The following is a 15,958-nucleotide window of genomic DNA, read 5'->3' as shown; positions in this document are numbered from 1 at the left end:
ATGTGATGTCATTTAAACACATATATAGTAAAACATTTTCATTAACGTATTAAAGGGGTTGTCCAACAAAAAAAAACAAGCTGTGTATAGTGTGAAAATGTATAATGAAGCAACTTCAACTTGAAACGACAGTGACCATTATAGTAACTTATGTAGCCATGAAGTGATGCATAGCTTATGTTACATATAATAACACATAGCTTATTTGAGCACCATGAGATAAACAAAATCTTTCTTTAAAAGTTGGTCCTTTGTTCGGACCCTTTGGTTCTCCTTCCTTCCCTTTTCTTTTTCAAAAACATCATAACCGCAGTAATAGATGCTATGTTTTATTTTTGTGGGCATGAATGGAGATATTCTTTAGGGGTGCTGGCAATGCTAGATCATTTGTTACTACCTGATGGCCACAGAATGGCACCTTATGATAATGTCCTGGAATACACCGATTGGTACTCAGCCAGGGTAATCAGGTAGATATTGCCCCTTTGATCAACCATAGCAGCTAAAAGTAAAATATATGTGGCAGTATTGACTTATCATTAATTACTTTGATAAACCTTTGTTTAAAAATGTGTCCACCATTAGTCAAAGTCTTTCTTAGGGTGCTTTCACAGCACATTTTTGCAATACAGTTCCTGTATACGTTTTCAATTTGAAAACTGTATGGGACCATATTAAAAAACGATATGCATTGATTCTCCATTGAAAACCGTATGCCAAATGCTGCATCTGGTTGCATCCGTTTTGTGTCTTGCACATTTTTTTCAGTTTTTTTTTTTTCCCAGTACTCTAAACTGCAGCCTACCACAGTTTTTGGTCCAGGTGAAAAACCATATTGAAACCATACACAGGGTTTTTTTTTAACATGGGAGTCAATGGGAACCATAGAGAACCATATGTGCGTACGGTTCCATCTGGTTTGCACCATACAATTTTTGATTTTGCACAGTTTTTTTCTTGGAATTTTAATCAAACAAGGGAAACTTTGTTCATAATTGAATGAAAAGTGAAAAAAGTATATGTTTTTTTCTTAAATAACAAATGGATCCAACCGACATCATTTTTCAAACCGTATGTGGGTTAAAATTTGTACACACATTTTGATACAGTTTAGCACAGTTTTGAGGAATCCGTTTTTCATCAAAAACCTGTGAATGCATCCTTAGCAAACACACACTGTTTTATTGTTGTTGAGGGCCATATTCAGTCATAGGTTGTTGGTTTATGTTTTTCCCTATGTTTGTTGCTGTTGGAGATATTTATTCCATAAAGGATTATTTTAGAAGGGGTCTTATAGTAGGGCTGTGATATTTTAGAAGTTGGTTAAGCATAGAGATGAGCACATTTTTTGAAAAATTCAATTCAAACGATTCGCCGAATTTTCCGAAAAAATTTGTTTCAGTCCGAATTTATTCACGGTGAATCTGTATTAAGAATGGCTATTTCTGGCCTATAGAGAGTCTCAATAGGGGTGTAGAACACTTTGCCTTGCTCTAACATGCACAGGGTATGTGCTGGTTTAGTGAAATAATACTGTTATTCAGTATGACATGCAGATTAGAGGCATCGCTATTAGAATCACTTTTGCAGAGCGGCACAATGACAGAGCCTGGAGGTGGCATCAGAAGGAGGAGACCATATAGTGGCTGAATGACACTGCGTGGAGGTGGCGGCAGCATGAGGAGACCATATAGTGGCTGAATGACACAGTGATGAGGTGGCGGCAGCATGAGGAGACCATATAGTGGCTAAATGACCCAGCCTGAAGGTGGCAACAGACTGACGAGACCATAGGGCTGCACAATTGAAAATATATCTTTTAACATTTAATTTCAATAGATGATACCTAAAAAGTTTTATTTAGTGTGTCAGCAGCATGAGGAGACCACATTGCAGTACAGTGAGACAGCCTGGAGGAGGCGGAAGCATGAGAAGACATCATAGTGGCTGAATGACACAGCCTGTAGTTGGCGGCAGCATGGGGAGACCAAATAGTTTCAGAATGAGACAGCCTGGAGGTTGCAGCAGCATGAGTAGAACATATGGTGACAGTGTGAGACAGCTTGGAGGGGACATCAGCAGCATCAGGAGTCCTGAAAGTGACCCGGTGACAGAGTGGGGCAATACCAGTACCCGGTGATGAAGTTGGGTGAAAAAAGGAGAACTTGGCATCAAGCGGCTGGCAGGATCAGAATAGTAGCTGAGGCAAGTAGGCTGAAGAAAATGTTCTTTTTTGTAAAAGTATACAAAAAGTGTTAGTGTGCACAAGTAAGTATTTAGTGTTATGTTATGCGCTCTGGCCGCACACGCTGGCCGTGAGCGCATGGTCCCGTTACTAGCAGCATGCGAGCCCCAGTCCGTCATTCACCTGGTGCTTCTCCTGCCCCCGCCTCTGCCTCTCTGCTCCGGCGCATGTGTCCCTGTCCCCTAGGGTGCGCGCCGGAGCTTTAAGATTTAAAGGGCCAATGTACTCATTAGTGTAATTCACCTGTGACTCATTGATAAATTTCTCCACCCTCTTCACTTCCCTGCCAGATCTTTGTTGCCTTGTGCCTGAGAGAAAGCATTCCTGAGAGTTATCTTGCCGTGTATCTAATCCTTTGCTCTGGGACTTGACCTTGCTCCTCTGCCGCCTGCCTATTGACCTCCTGCTACATCCTGACTACGCTACTGTGCCGCCTGCCTTGACCTTCTGCTATCCTGACTACAAGCTGCCTTATCCCTCCTGTGCCTCTCATCTCCTCAGCTGCCTGTGTGGCAGGGGTAGCGACGTGAGTGCCGCCTGCCACAGCAAGTCTATCCCGCTTTGCAGCGGGCACTGGTGAAAACCAGCGGCACCTTAGACTCTGCTCCCTGGTAAGGACCGAGTCATCTGCCACACATGTCCAGCGGATCCACATCCACCGGTGTTCCTGTCTTCTGAAACGTGAGTCTTACATTTAGGATATACATTACGTAAAATTTAACTTTTAATAATATTCTTAGGACAAAATATATGTACTCAATTTATTTTTTTTAAATTAAACAAAAGGAAATGAGTGCAAAAAACACCATGTGCCTCCTACACCACCAAGTATTGATGTGATGCAAATACCTCTAAAAGGTGGAAGGGAACAACGTATGGTTCATTATAGCCGTTGGGGATAAAAACTTCCCCTGTAAGGCCCTACTCTCGCATTATTAATTCCCTTCTTGGCAAGTGTTACACGCCTTAAAAAGGGTGGCCTCACACATGAAACTCTCCCTGTTTCCAACTAAAAACCCTATGAAATGGCAGTGTTTGTGGGTGGAAATAGGGAGAGGTTCCTGTGTGGGGCCGCCCTTTTTAGGGCGAGTAACACTTGCGAAGAAGGGAATTAATAATGTGAGTGTCAGGGACTGACTGGGGGACAGGGAGAGTGAGCCCTAAACTGACCACAAAACCGCTCTCCCTGCCTACTTGCCCATCCACCCTAATCGGTGGATCGACAACTGGGTGCCGGTCCCTCCCTGAGCTAAAGTGCAGTGGGTTTAATAAAAACACATACGAACAAATAGTCGGTCACAAACCAGAAATATAACAGGAACATAGAACTCTATAGTATAAAGTTCAGAGGACACAGATCAGAGAGTTAGTACAGAGGACACTATATCAGTGGATATGAACAGAGGACTCAGTGGTCATGAACAGAGGACACTATAGATAAGCGGTCATGAACAGAACTCCAAAGATCTGAATAAAGAACTAATTGTTGGATGGCACCCAGGCACTACCCCTGGCACGACTCGTCCACACAGGTAGCTGGGGGGTGGTGTGGCACAGAAGGTGACAGGCAAGATGGCAGACAGACAGGGCAGGAACACAGGTACAGGATAGGACGGGAACAAGAGACAAGAGTACAGTAGCTGAGACACAGGACTAAGCAGTGGGACTTCACAATGGCATAGACTACCAAAGATCCGGCAGGGAAACCAGGGAGGAGCAGATACTTATGGACCAGGGGACAGGTGCAGACACTTTAATTAATTGGGTACTGGCCCTTAAGAGTAAGAGCTCTGGCACGCACATGCCCTAGAAGGCGGAGGCACGCACGCCGGGGCTGCAGGGACACCAGGAAGCAGACACCAAGGACGGTGAGTGAAGGGCTGAGATTCACATGCGGGCACGTCCTGCAATGCGAATCTCAGCCCCGCTGACAGCAGGGAAAGAGAGCGCTCACGGCCGGCGAGTCTGGCCGGAGCGCAGACGTACCACTAATAAACATATACAGTTCAAAACACCAGACAGGAAAACGGATAAGTCTGAACATACTCCAGAACAAAACAGGAATAAGCTTAATCCTCTAGAAAAACCAACGGTAGACACAGGAATAACAATACCCTCTGAGTCCCCATGGACAGGTGAACGGGATCTATCACTAAACAGGAATAATCGCAATCCCTCAAAACACCTCCAGTAGACAAGGCGTCCCCATGGACAGGTAACAAGGATGCCAAGTTACAACTCAGAAAAACTGATACAACAGGATATAATTATAGAACACTGTTCACACTGAACACAAGACAGGATAAATTGCAATCCCTCAAAACACCTCCAATACACAAGGAGTCCCCATGGAGCAGTAACAGGGATGCAACATACGACACTGTTCACACTGGACACACCAAGTGGACACTCCACTTTACTAACGAAGTAGCCATTAATAATAAGTCCAAATAGACTACTGGCCAGCGACACACTCCTCAGTGTGGTCAGAAGCTGACCCAGTAGGAAAACAGAAAATATAAAACACAAAACTACAACGGATACAAGAGAAAACACAGTGTGAACAGACACATAGCAGAATAGGATATACAAATCCTAAAAACGACTTTAACAACACAGATTAAAATCTTCTATAAATATGCCACCTAACATGGCTAAAACCAGAAAATACAACGTGCTTGCTAAAACAGAGATAGCAGATTAAAATCTCAAACAAAGAGTGTATCACCAAGAGATCCATGCAGCATGTCCAGCATCTTAGCAAGTCAAGATATAATGAAGTGTCACAAGCCCAGTGGCTAGACGGGGCTGACATTAAATAGACAGATCCTTGGAGCTGTTGACTGAAAAAGCCAGAGGCATTAACTATTCCCTGACCAGGGAACAGCGAGAGTAGGGCCTTACAGGGGATATTTTTACCCCCAACGGTTACAATGGACCATACATTTTCTCATGAGAAAAGTTAAGTTTTAGCTAATGCATATCCTTAATACTTTCTTGTGGTCTGATGCAGAGGAATGTCTGTAACTGGGAGCAGCAACTTAAATATGTTTTGCACTATCCATATTTGTGAAGTGTTGGTGTGGCACCATGGTCAATCTACTCTGATGCATCAGGCATTGGTGAGTGGAAATTCTGGCTGATGCATGCCTGATTCATCTTCACAAAGGTCAGTCTCTCCACATGTTTAGTGGACAGACGAGTTCTCCTTGGGGTTACTATGGCCACCCCCCGCACTAAACACAGTGGCCAGACAGGACAGCTTTCGAAGGCAAACTCTGCTAGTTGTGGCCACAAATCTAGTTTGGCTGCCCAGAAGTCCAGGGGATCTTCAAGGTGTGTTGGCATGGTCATGTCAAGGTATGCCACCACCTGCTGGTTCAGGTCCTGCTCCAAGTTTACCTGCTGCTGATGAGTTGCTTCACTATGTGGGTGTAAAAAGCTACTCATCAGCAACTGTAGACTCAGGCTGCTGCTGATGGAGCTGGTACTGCTCCTGCCACCCCACCCCTCCCTAGCAACCATGGGAGTAGAAGGTGAGCGCAGAGGGCCCAACGAGTAAGACCTGCGGGAGGATGGACGATGGTGCAGATAGGCATTGGCCAACTGACCACGTAGGATATCTCTGTAGTAGGTCAGTTAGTCCTCCCTCTCAGTGGGTGTAAAAAAGGCCCCCATTTTGTGGCGGTAGCAAGGGTCTAATAAGGTGGAGAGACAGAAGTAATCTCACTGCCGAATGGTGACAATTTGGCGGTCACTACGCAAGCAAGTGAGCATGCATCATGCCATTTATGCAAGTGACTTGGAGGGACTCCCTGCCTCGATCTCCACTGCATACTACCACGGTGTGTCTGGGTCCTCTGTCTGGCCTTCCTCATAACCCTCTAGTTCCTCTGGCTGCTCCTGCTCCTCCTCTCCTGTCAGATGACTAGAAAAACTGCACATCTTGCGTAACCTAAACTGCGCTCCATTGTGCTTCTCCTCCTCCTCCAGTTCAGCCCCCAGGGCTCATGTGGCCATGAGATGTAGGCGCCACTTCACCAGTGCCCTTACCTGCCATTGTTTCCAACACGTGTTGTAGGAAATGAAGCAGTGGAATGACATTGTTCATCCCGTAATCCTGGCGACTTCAAAGGGCCTGAGCAAACGGTAGGTGTTCCATATGAGCTGCCACTGGTTGACATTGAAGTTACACAGGGAAGTTCGTAACTTGGATCATCAAGAAATCGGTGATGACTTTTCTCTGTTCATATAGGTGGTCCAACATATGGAGGGTGGAATTCCAATGTGTGGAAACGTTGCAAATCAGACTATGTTGGGGGATACCGTTCTGACGCTGCAGCTCAAGGAGGGTGGGCTTTGCGGTGTACGAGTGACTGAAGTGCATGCAACGTTTAATTCCCATTGTTGGGATGTCTTGCAGATGGGAGGAACACTTCAGGAACTGCTAGAAAACCAGATTGAACATGTGTGCCATGCAGGGCGCATGCGTCAGGCTTCCTTGTCACAGCGCAGACAAGATGCTCTTCCCGTTGTCGGTCACAATGGTTCCCATTGTCAGTTTTCGTGGAGTAAGCCATGATTCGATTTCTTGATGAGTGACTTTTAGCAGTTCCTCACATGGTATGCTGGAAGGGCACTGAGACTTGTCTGTGCAGTGGAGGCTGAGGACACAGTGGAGAATGAGGAGGTGGAGTCGCACACTGTCACAGGACCAACGGCCTGAGAGCATGGAGGCGGAAGCGGTTTGACCTGTCCAAGTTGCTGTTGTGGCTGTGCAGGAACCACATTCAACCAGTGGGCCGTAAAGGACATGTATTGTCCCTGACCGTAGTTACAGCTCCACACATCGGCGCTGCCGTGCACTTTGGTACACACTGACAGGCTCAAGGACTGTCCCACCTTCTGTTCCACAAAATTGTGCAGGGCTGGTACTGCCTTCTTCGCAAAGAAGTGATGGCTTGGGACTCTAAAACTCGGCTCAGCACAAGTGTCACGATGCCGGCTGGCAGGTAGTGGATCCTCTGTGCCAGAGAGGGATTGGCGTGGACCGTGCTAGAGGATCGGTTCTAAGTCACTACTGGTTTTCACCAGAGCCCGCCGCAAAGCGGGATGGTCTTGCTGCGGCGGTAGTGACCAGGTCGTATCCCCTAGCAACGGCTCAACCTCTCTGGCTGCTGAAGATAGGCGCGGTACAAGGGAGTAGACAGAAGCAAGGTCGGACGTAGCAGAAGGTCGGGGCAGGCAGCAAGGATCGTAGTCAGGGGCAACGGCAGGAGGTCTGGAACACAGGCTAGGAACACACAAGGAAACGCTTTCACTGGCACTAAGGCAACAAGATCCGGCGAGGGAGTGAAGGGGAAGTGAGGTGATATAGGGAAGTGCACAGGTGTAAACACTAATTGGAACCACTGCGCCAATCAGCGGTGCAGTGGCCCTTTAAATCGCAAAGACCCGGCGCGCGCGCGCCCTAGGGAGCGGGGCCGCGCGCGCCGGGACAGAACTGACGGAGAGCGAGTCAGGTACGGGAGCCGGGGTGCGCATCGCGAGCGGGCGCTACCCGCATCGCGAATCGCATCCCGGCCAGAGGCGGTATCGCAGCGCCCCGGGTCCGTGGAACCGACCGGAGCGCTGCAGTGAGAGGAGTGTAGCGAGCGCTCCGGGGAGGAGCGGGGACCCGGAGCGCTCGGCGTAACAGTACCCCCCCCCTTGGGTCTCCCCCTCTTCTTGGAGCCTGAGAACCTGAGGACCAGACTTTTGTCCAGGATATTGTCCTCAGGTTCCCAGGACCTCTCTTCTGGACCACAACCCTCCCAATCCACTAAAAAGAAGGTTTTCCCTCTGACCTTTTTAGATGCTAAAATTTCTTTGACGGAGAAGATGTCCGAGGAGCCGGAGACAGGAGTGGGGGGAACAGATTTGGGAGAGAAACGGTTAATGATAAGTGGTTTAAGAAGAGAAACATGAAAGGCATTAGGAATACGAAGAGAAGGAGGAAGAAGAAGTTTGTAAGAGACAGGATTAATCTGGCGCAAAATCTTGAAAGGACCAAGATAGCGTGGTCCCAACTTATAGCTAGGGACACGGAAGCGGACATATTTGGCGGAGAGCCATACCTTGTCTCCAGGGGAAAAGATGGGAGGAGCTCTTCTTTTCTTATCCGCGAATCTCTTCATGCGTGAAGAAGCCTGTAAGAGAGAATTTTGGGTCTCTCTCCATATGATGGAAAGATCACGAGAAATTTCATCCACAGCGGGCAGACCAGAGGGCAAGGGGGTAGGGAGGGGGGGAAGAGGGTGACGGCCGTACACCACGAAAAACGGGGATTTGGAGGAAGATTCAGAGATTCTGAAATTATACGAGAATTCGGCCCAAGGTAGAAGATCTGCCCAGTCATCCTGGCGGGAGGAAACAAAATGTCGTAAATAGTCACCCAAGATCTGGTTAATTCTTTCTACTTGTCCATTGGATTGAGGATGGTATGCAGAAGAAAAATTTAATTTAATCTTGAGTTGTTTACAGAGAGCCCTCCAGAATTTAGACACAAATTGGACGCCTCTATCCGAGACGATCTGCGTAGGCAACCCGTGAAGACGAAAAATGTGTACAAAAAATTGTTTAGCCAACTGAGGCGCTGAAGGAAGACCAGGAAGAGGGATGAAATGTGCCATTTTGGAGAATCGATCAACGACCACCCAAATAACAGTGTTGCCATGGGATGGGGGTAAGTCAGTAATAAAATCCATACCAATCAGAGACCAAGGTTGTTCGGGAACAGGCAGAGGAAGAAGAAAACCAGCGGGCTTCTGGCGAGGAGTCTTATCCCGGGCACAGATAGTGCAGGCTCGCACAAAGTCCACCACATCAGTCTCTAGAGTCGGCCACCAATAGAAGCGAGAGATGAGTTGCACAGATTTCTTGATGCCCGCATGACCTGCGAGATGGGAGGAGTGACCCCATTTGAGGATTCCGAGGCGTTGGCGTGGAGAAACAAAGGTCTTTCCTGGAGGAGTTTGCCTGATGGAGGCTGGAGAAGTGGAAATCAGGCAGTCAGGAGGAATGATGTGTTGAGGAGAGAGTTCAATTTCAGAAGCATCTGAGGAACGAGAGAGAGCATCGGCCCTAATGTTCTTATCAGCAGGCCGAAAGTGAATTTCAAAATTAAATCGGGCAAAGAACAGAGACCACCTGGCCTGACGAGGATTCAGCCGTTGGGCAGACTCGAGGTATGAGAGGTTCTTGTGATCGGTGTAAATAATAACTGGAAATCTTGATCCCTCCAGCAGATGCCTCCATTCCTCAAGTGCTAATTTAATGGCTAGAAGCTCTCGATCCCCGATGGAGTAGTTCCTCTCCGCCGGAGAGAAGGTCCTGGAAAAAAACCCACAAGTAACAGCATGCCCGGAAGAGTTTTTTTGTAGAAGGACAGCTCCAGCTCCCACTGAGGAGGCATCAACCTCCAATAGGAAGGGTTTAGATGGGTCAGGTCTGGAGAGCACGGGAGCCGAAGAGAAGGCAGACTTGAGTCGTTTAAAGGCGTCTTCCGCTTGAGGAGGCCAAGACTTGGGATCGGCATTTTTTTTGGTTAAAGCCACAATAGGAGCCACAATGGTAGAAAAATGTGGAATAAATTGCCTGTAATAATTGGCGAACCCCAAAAAGCGTTGGATGGCACGGAGTCCGGAGGGGCGTGGCCAATCTAAGACGGCAGAGAGTTTATCTGGATCCATTTGTAGTCCCTGGCCAGAGACCAAGTATCCTAGAAAAGGAAGAGATTGGCATTCAAACAGACATTTCTCAATTTTAGCATAGAGTTGATTGTCACGAAGTCTCTGAAGAACCATACGGACATGCTGGCGGTGTTCTTCTAGATTGGCCGAAAAAATTAGGATATCATCAAGATATACAACGACACAGGAGTATAACAGATCACGAAAAATTTCATTAACAAAGTCTTGGAAGACAGCAGGGGTGTTGCACAGGCCAAAGGGCATGACCAGATACTCAAAGTGTCCATCTCTGGTGTTAAATGCTGTTTTCCACTCATCCCCCTCTCTGATGCGGATGAGGTTATAGGCGCCTCTTAAGTCCAATTTAGTAAAGATGTGGGCACCTTGGAGGCGATCAAAGAGTTCAGAGATGAGGGGTAAGGGGTAGCGGTTCTTAACCGTGATTTTATTAAGTCCGCGGTAGTCAATGCAAGGACGTAGAGAGCCATCTTTTTTGGACACAAAGAAAAATCCGGCTCCGGCAGGAGAGGAGGATTTACGGATAAAGCCCTTTTTTAGATTCTCCTGGACGTATTCAGACATGGCAAGAGTCTCTGGGGCAGAGAGAGGATAAATTCTGCCCCGGGGTGGAGTAGTGCCCGGGAGGAGGTCGATAGGACAATCATAAGGCCTGTGAGGAGGTAGAGTCTCCGCTTGTTTTTTGCAAAAAACATCCGCGAAGTCCATATAGGCCTTAGGGAGACCGGTTACTGGAGGAAGCACAGAGTTACGGCAAGGGTTACTGGGAACCGGTTTTAGACAGTCCTTGGAACAAGAGGGCCCCCAACTCTTGATCTCCCCAGTGGACCAATCCAGGGTTGGGGAATGAAGTTGAAGCCAGGGAAGTCCAAGGAGAATCTCCGAGGTGCAATTGGGGAGGACCAAAAGTTCAATCCTCTCGTGATGAGATCCGATGCTCATTAGAAGGGGCTCCGTGCGGAAACGTATGGAACAGTCCAATCTTTCATTGTTTATACAATTGATGTAAAGGGGTCTGGTGAGACTGGTCACTGGGATGTTGAACCTGTTGACGAGAGAGGCCAAAATAAAATTTCCTGCAGATCCAGAGTCCAAGAAGGCCACAGAAGAGAAGGAGAAGGCAGAGGCAGACATCCGCACAGGCACAGTAAGACGTGGAGAAGCAGAGTGGACATCAAGGATTGTCTCACCTTTGTGCGGAGTCAGGGTACGTCTTTCCAGGCGGGGAGGGCGGATAGGACAATCCCTCAGGAAGTGTTCGGTACTAGCACAGTACAGGCAGAGGTTCTCCATGCGGCGTCGTGTCCTCTCTTGAGATGTCAGGCGAGACCGGTCGACCTGCATAGCCTCCACGGCGGGAGGCACAGGAACAGATTGCAGGGAACCAGAGGAGAGAGGAGCCGAGGAGAAGAAACGCCTCGTGCGAACAGAGTCCATATCTTGGCGGAGCTCCTGACGCCTTTCGGAAAAACGCATGTCAATGCGAGTGGCTAGGTGAATAAGTTCATGAAGATTAGCAGGCATTTCTCGTGCGGCCAGAACATCTTTAATGTTGCTGGATAGGCCTTTTTTAAAGGTCGCGCAGAGGGCCTCATTGTTCCAGGATAATTCAGAAGCAAGAGTACGGAATTGTACGGCATACTCGCCAACGGAAGAATTACCCTGGACCAGGTTCAACAGGGCAGTCTCAGCAGAAGAGGCTCGGGCAGGTTCCTCAAAGACACTTCGAATTTCCGAGAAGAAGGAGTGTACAGAGGCAGTGACGGGGTCATTGCGGTCCCAGAGCGGTGTGGCCCAAGCCAGGGCTTTTCCAGACAGCAGGCTGACTACGAAAGCCACCTTAGACCTTTCAGTGGGGAACTGGTCCGACATCATCTCCAAGTGTAATGAACATTGGGAAAGGAAGCCACGGCAAAACTTAGAGTCCCCATCAAATTTATCCGGCAAGGATAGTCGTAGTCCAGAAGCGGCCACTCGCTGCGGAGGAGGTACAGGAGCTGGCGGAGGAGATGGTTGCTGGAGCTGTGGTAGTAACTGTTGTAGCATAACAGTCAGTTGAGACAGCTGTTGGCCTTGTTGCGCAATCTGTTGTGACTGCTGGGCGACCACCGTGGTGAGGTCAGCGACAACTGGCAGAGGAACTTCAGCGGGATCCATGGCCGGATCTACTGTCACGATGCCGGCTGGCAGGTAGTGGATCCTCTGTGCCAGAGAGGGATTGGCGTGGACCGTGCTAGAGGATCGGTTCTAAGTCACTACTGGTTTTCACCAGAGCCCGCCGCAAAGCGGGATGGTCTTGCTGCGGCGGTAGTGACCAGGTCGTATCCCCTAGCAACGGCTCAACCTCTCTGGCTGCTGAAGATAGGCGCGGTACAAGGGAGTAGACAGAAGCAAGGTCGGACGTAGCAGAAGGTCGGGGCAGGCAGCAAGGATCGTAGTCAGGGGCAACGGCAGGAGGTCTGGAACACAGGCTAGGAACACACAAGGAAACGCTTTCACTGGCACTAAGGCAACAAGATCCGGCGAGGGAGTGAAGGGGAAGTGAGGTGATATAGGGAAGTGCACAGGTGTAAACACTAATTGGAACCACTGCGCCAATCAGCGGCGCAGTGGCCCTTTAAATCGCAAAGACCCGGCGCGCGCGCGCCCTAGGGAGCGGGGCCGCGCGCGCCGGGACAGAACTGACGGAGAGCGAGTCAGGTACGGGAGCCGGGGTGCGCATCGCGAGCGGGCGCTACCCGCATCGCGAATCGCATCCCGGCCAGAGGCGGTATCGCAGCGCCCCGGGTCCGTGGAACCGACCGGAGCGCTGCAGTGAGAGGAGTGTAGCGAGCGCTCCGGGGAGGAGCGGGGACCCGGAGCGCTCGGCGTAACAACAAGCCATCCGTTCTCTGAAAGAGTCCACCACTTGAAAAGGGAGGGACTGCAGCTCCAGCAACTTGAAAAAGAGCACATTCAGCTTCTGCACCATTAGATGAGTGAGTGCATACTGTTGTCTCTTGGACATGGCTTCACCGGTGGATTGCTGGCAGAATTACTGACTCGAAATAGGAGGAGCAGGAACATCTGAAGTGACAGAAGATGGCTATGACACACAGCTCCCTTCGGCTGAGGTTGTGGAGCCTTGGCTGGCTGAAACAGGGAGCTGCATGCCACTGGGTGATGAAGCAGGCTGGACTACCACATCGGAGCCATGGTTCTCCCAGGCCGCTTTATGGTGATGCTGCATATGTTGATGCAGGGCCGTGGTGCCAACATTGGGACCCTAGCCACGCTTCTCCTTCTGCATGTGGCCAGGTTAACATCCTCCGGATGCTTGATGAAAAACTGCCAAACTGCCGAGTAGCTGATTTTCCCACCAACAATCTGCACTGATTGACTGCTACTGCCACCAACTGCAGGAACCCCTGTTCCACTAGGAGGGAACAGCATAGGACAGAGGCAATTTGAGGACAGGGACTGCTCCTGGGCTATGCCAACTGAGGGTTGTGTCTGAGGAATGCACCGACTGTTGATTGAGGGTGTCAGATGTCACTTGTGATTAACCCCTTAAGGACCCGGGCTTTTTCCGTTTTTTCATTTTCAATTTTTCCTCCTTAACTTTAAAAAATCATAACTCTTAAAAATTTTCACCTAAAATTATATATAATGGCTTAATTTTTGCGTCACTAATTCTACTTTGTAATGACATTAGTCATTTTACCCAAAAATCTACGGTGAAACGGGAAAAAAAATCAATGTGCGACAAAATTGATGAAAAAACACTATTTTGTAAGTTTTGGGGGCTTCTATTTTTACGCAGTACATTTTTTGTCAAAAATGATACCTATCTTTATTCTGTAGGTCCATACGGTTAAAATGATACCCTACTTGTATAGGTTTGAATTTGTATCACTTCCGAAAAAAATCATGAATACATGCAGGAAAATGTATACGTTTAAAATGGTCATCTTTTGACCCCTATAACTTTTTTATTTTTCTGTGTTCAGGGCGCTTTGAGGACTCATTTTTTGCGCCGTCATCTGAAGTTTTTAGCGGTACCATTTTTGTTCTGATCAGACTTTTTGATCACTTTTTATTCACTTTTTTGTGGTATAAAAAGTGATCAAAAATGCGCTATTTTGGACTTTGGAATTTTTTTGCGCGTACACCATTGAACGAGCGGTTTAAAAAGCAGTATATTTTTATAAATCGGACATTTCCGCACGTGGTGATACCACATATGTTTATTTTTATTATTATTTACATAATGTTTTTTTTATTTTTGGAAATGCCGAGTGATTTAAACTTTTATTAGGGGAAGGGATAATTGAAAGGGTTAATGATTTTTTTACACTTTTCTTATGCAACATTATCGCTCCCATAAGGGGCTATAACATTGCATTTACTGATCTTTTACACTGATTGATCCATCTCCATAGGAATGGATCAATCAGTGTTTTCGGCGATTGAATGCTCAAGCCTGGATCTCAGGCTTGAAGCATTCATTCGGCGATCGGACAGCACAGGAGAAGATAAGAAGACCTCCTCCTGTGCTACAGCTGTTCGGGATGCCGCGATTATACCGCGGCGATCCCGAACAGCTCCCTGAGTTAGCCGGGCACTTTTACTTTTGTTTTTAGCCGCGCGGCTCAGCTTTGAGCGCGCGGCTAAAGGGTTAATAGCGCGCGGCACAGCGATCAGTGCCGCGCGCTATTAGAGGCGGGTCCCGGCTTCACTATGACGCTGGGCCCGCCGCGATATGATGCGGGGTCACCGTGTGACCCCGCGTTATATCGCAGGACCGGGACCCATGACGTATGCATACGTCATGGGTCCTTAAGAGGTTAAGTGGGTGACCGTGTTAACCAATCGATGATGGCAGATGGGTTGCTGGTCGATACTTGACCGCTAGCTGATACCAGGATCTCAGGTCTCTTGCTGCGACTCCTGTTGCCACTCACCCCTAGTCTGCTGCGACCTCTGCCTGATGAATTTATGCCTCTGCCCCTCCTCTATGCACATCCTGGCACTTCTCTGCCTGACATATTTAGTGCGTATATGAGGGGAGGACAATACACTCCACTATGCTTAAAACAGTACTTGTCTACAACACCAGCAGGTGTGTACTATTGGCTGGCCTTTCCACATTATCTAGGCCATTAAGACTTTAACAGGAGCAAAATGGTACACCACTTAGATGTACTTATGTGGTAGGCACTTATGATTGGAGGACAATGCGCTCTAGTATGCTGTAAACAGTATTTATTTACAACACCAGCAGGTGTGTACTTTTGCCTGGCCTTTCACAGTATCTAGGCCCTTAAGACTTCAACAGGAACAAAATGGTACACCACTTAGATGTGCGCACAGTTTACACTTAATAGAGGACAATACGCTTTTAGTGCAACACACTGCTTTCTGTCCCTCTCTGCAATAGAACGCTGATGTGACTGGGAGGTGAATCGCTGCTGTAAAAATGCTTTTCTGTGCAACACACATTGCTCTCTGTCCCTCTCTCTCTCTCTCTCTGCAACAGAACACTGATGTGACTGGGAGGTAAATTGCTGCAGTAAAAATGCTTTTCTGTGCAACACACACTGCTGTCTGTCCCTCTCTCTCTCTCTCTCTCTCTCTCTGTAATAGAATGCTGATGTGACTCGCCGATGATTATATAGAGCTGTGACAGCACAGGGGTGGCTGGCTGCTGATAGGCTGCATGCTGCATGTCATTCAGGGTTATCCCACTGACCCTTGTTTCCACCTTCCCAGGATTCCTTGCCCCATGTCCTAACATGTGGATCCTCCATTTTAGATGCCGTGGAGTCTGACCTCACTAAATGGAGTTTAATAAAGCGATTTGTGCAATCAAATTGCGGCGATATTAGTTGCAAATTGAATTTTTCATGAAATTCGTAACGAATTCGGATTTGTCAGATTCAATTCGCTCATCCCTAGTTAAGGACCCTATCTTTAAGCGTTTATT

General features: G+C 48.0%; 1 protein-coding gene across 8 annotated transcripts in view; it reads left to right on the top strand.

The window, feature by feature from the left end:
- Positions 1-15,958, top strand: part of LOC130273638 (poly(rC)-binding protein 3-like) — a 744,530-nt gene that overhangs the window by 20,300 nt on the left and 708,272 nt on the right. The gene's annotated exons all lie outside the window — the stretch shown is intronic.

This window comes from Hyla sarda, chromosome 5, assembly GCF_029499605.1.
Source record: "Hyla sarda isolate aHylSar1 chromosome 5, aHylSar1.hap1, whole genome shotgun sequence".
NCBI classification, from domain to species: domain Eukaryota; kingdom Metazoa; phylum Chordata; class Amphibia; order Anura; family Hylidae; genus Hyla; species Hyla sarda.
The sequence above is the reverse complement of the archived record's forward strand: the minus strand, read 5'-3'. Positions and strand labels throughout refer to the sequence as shown.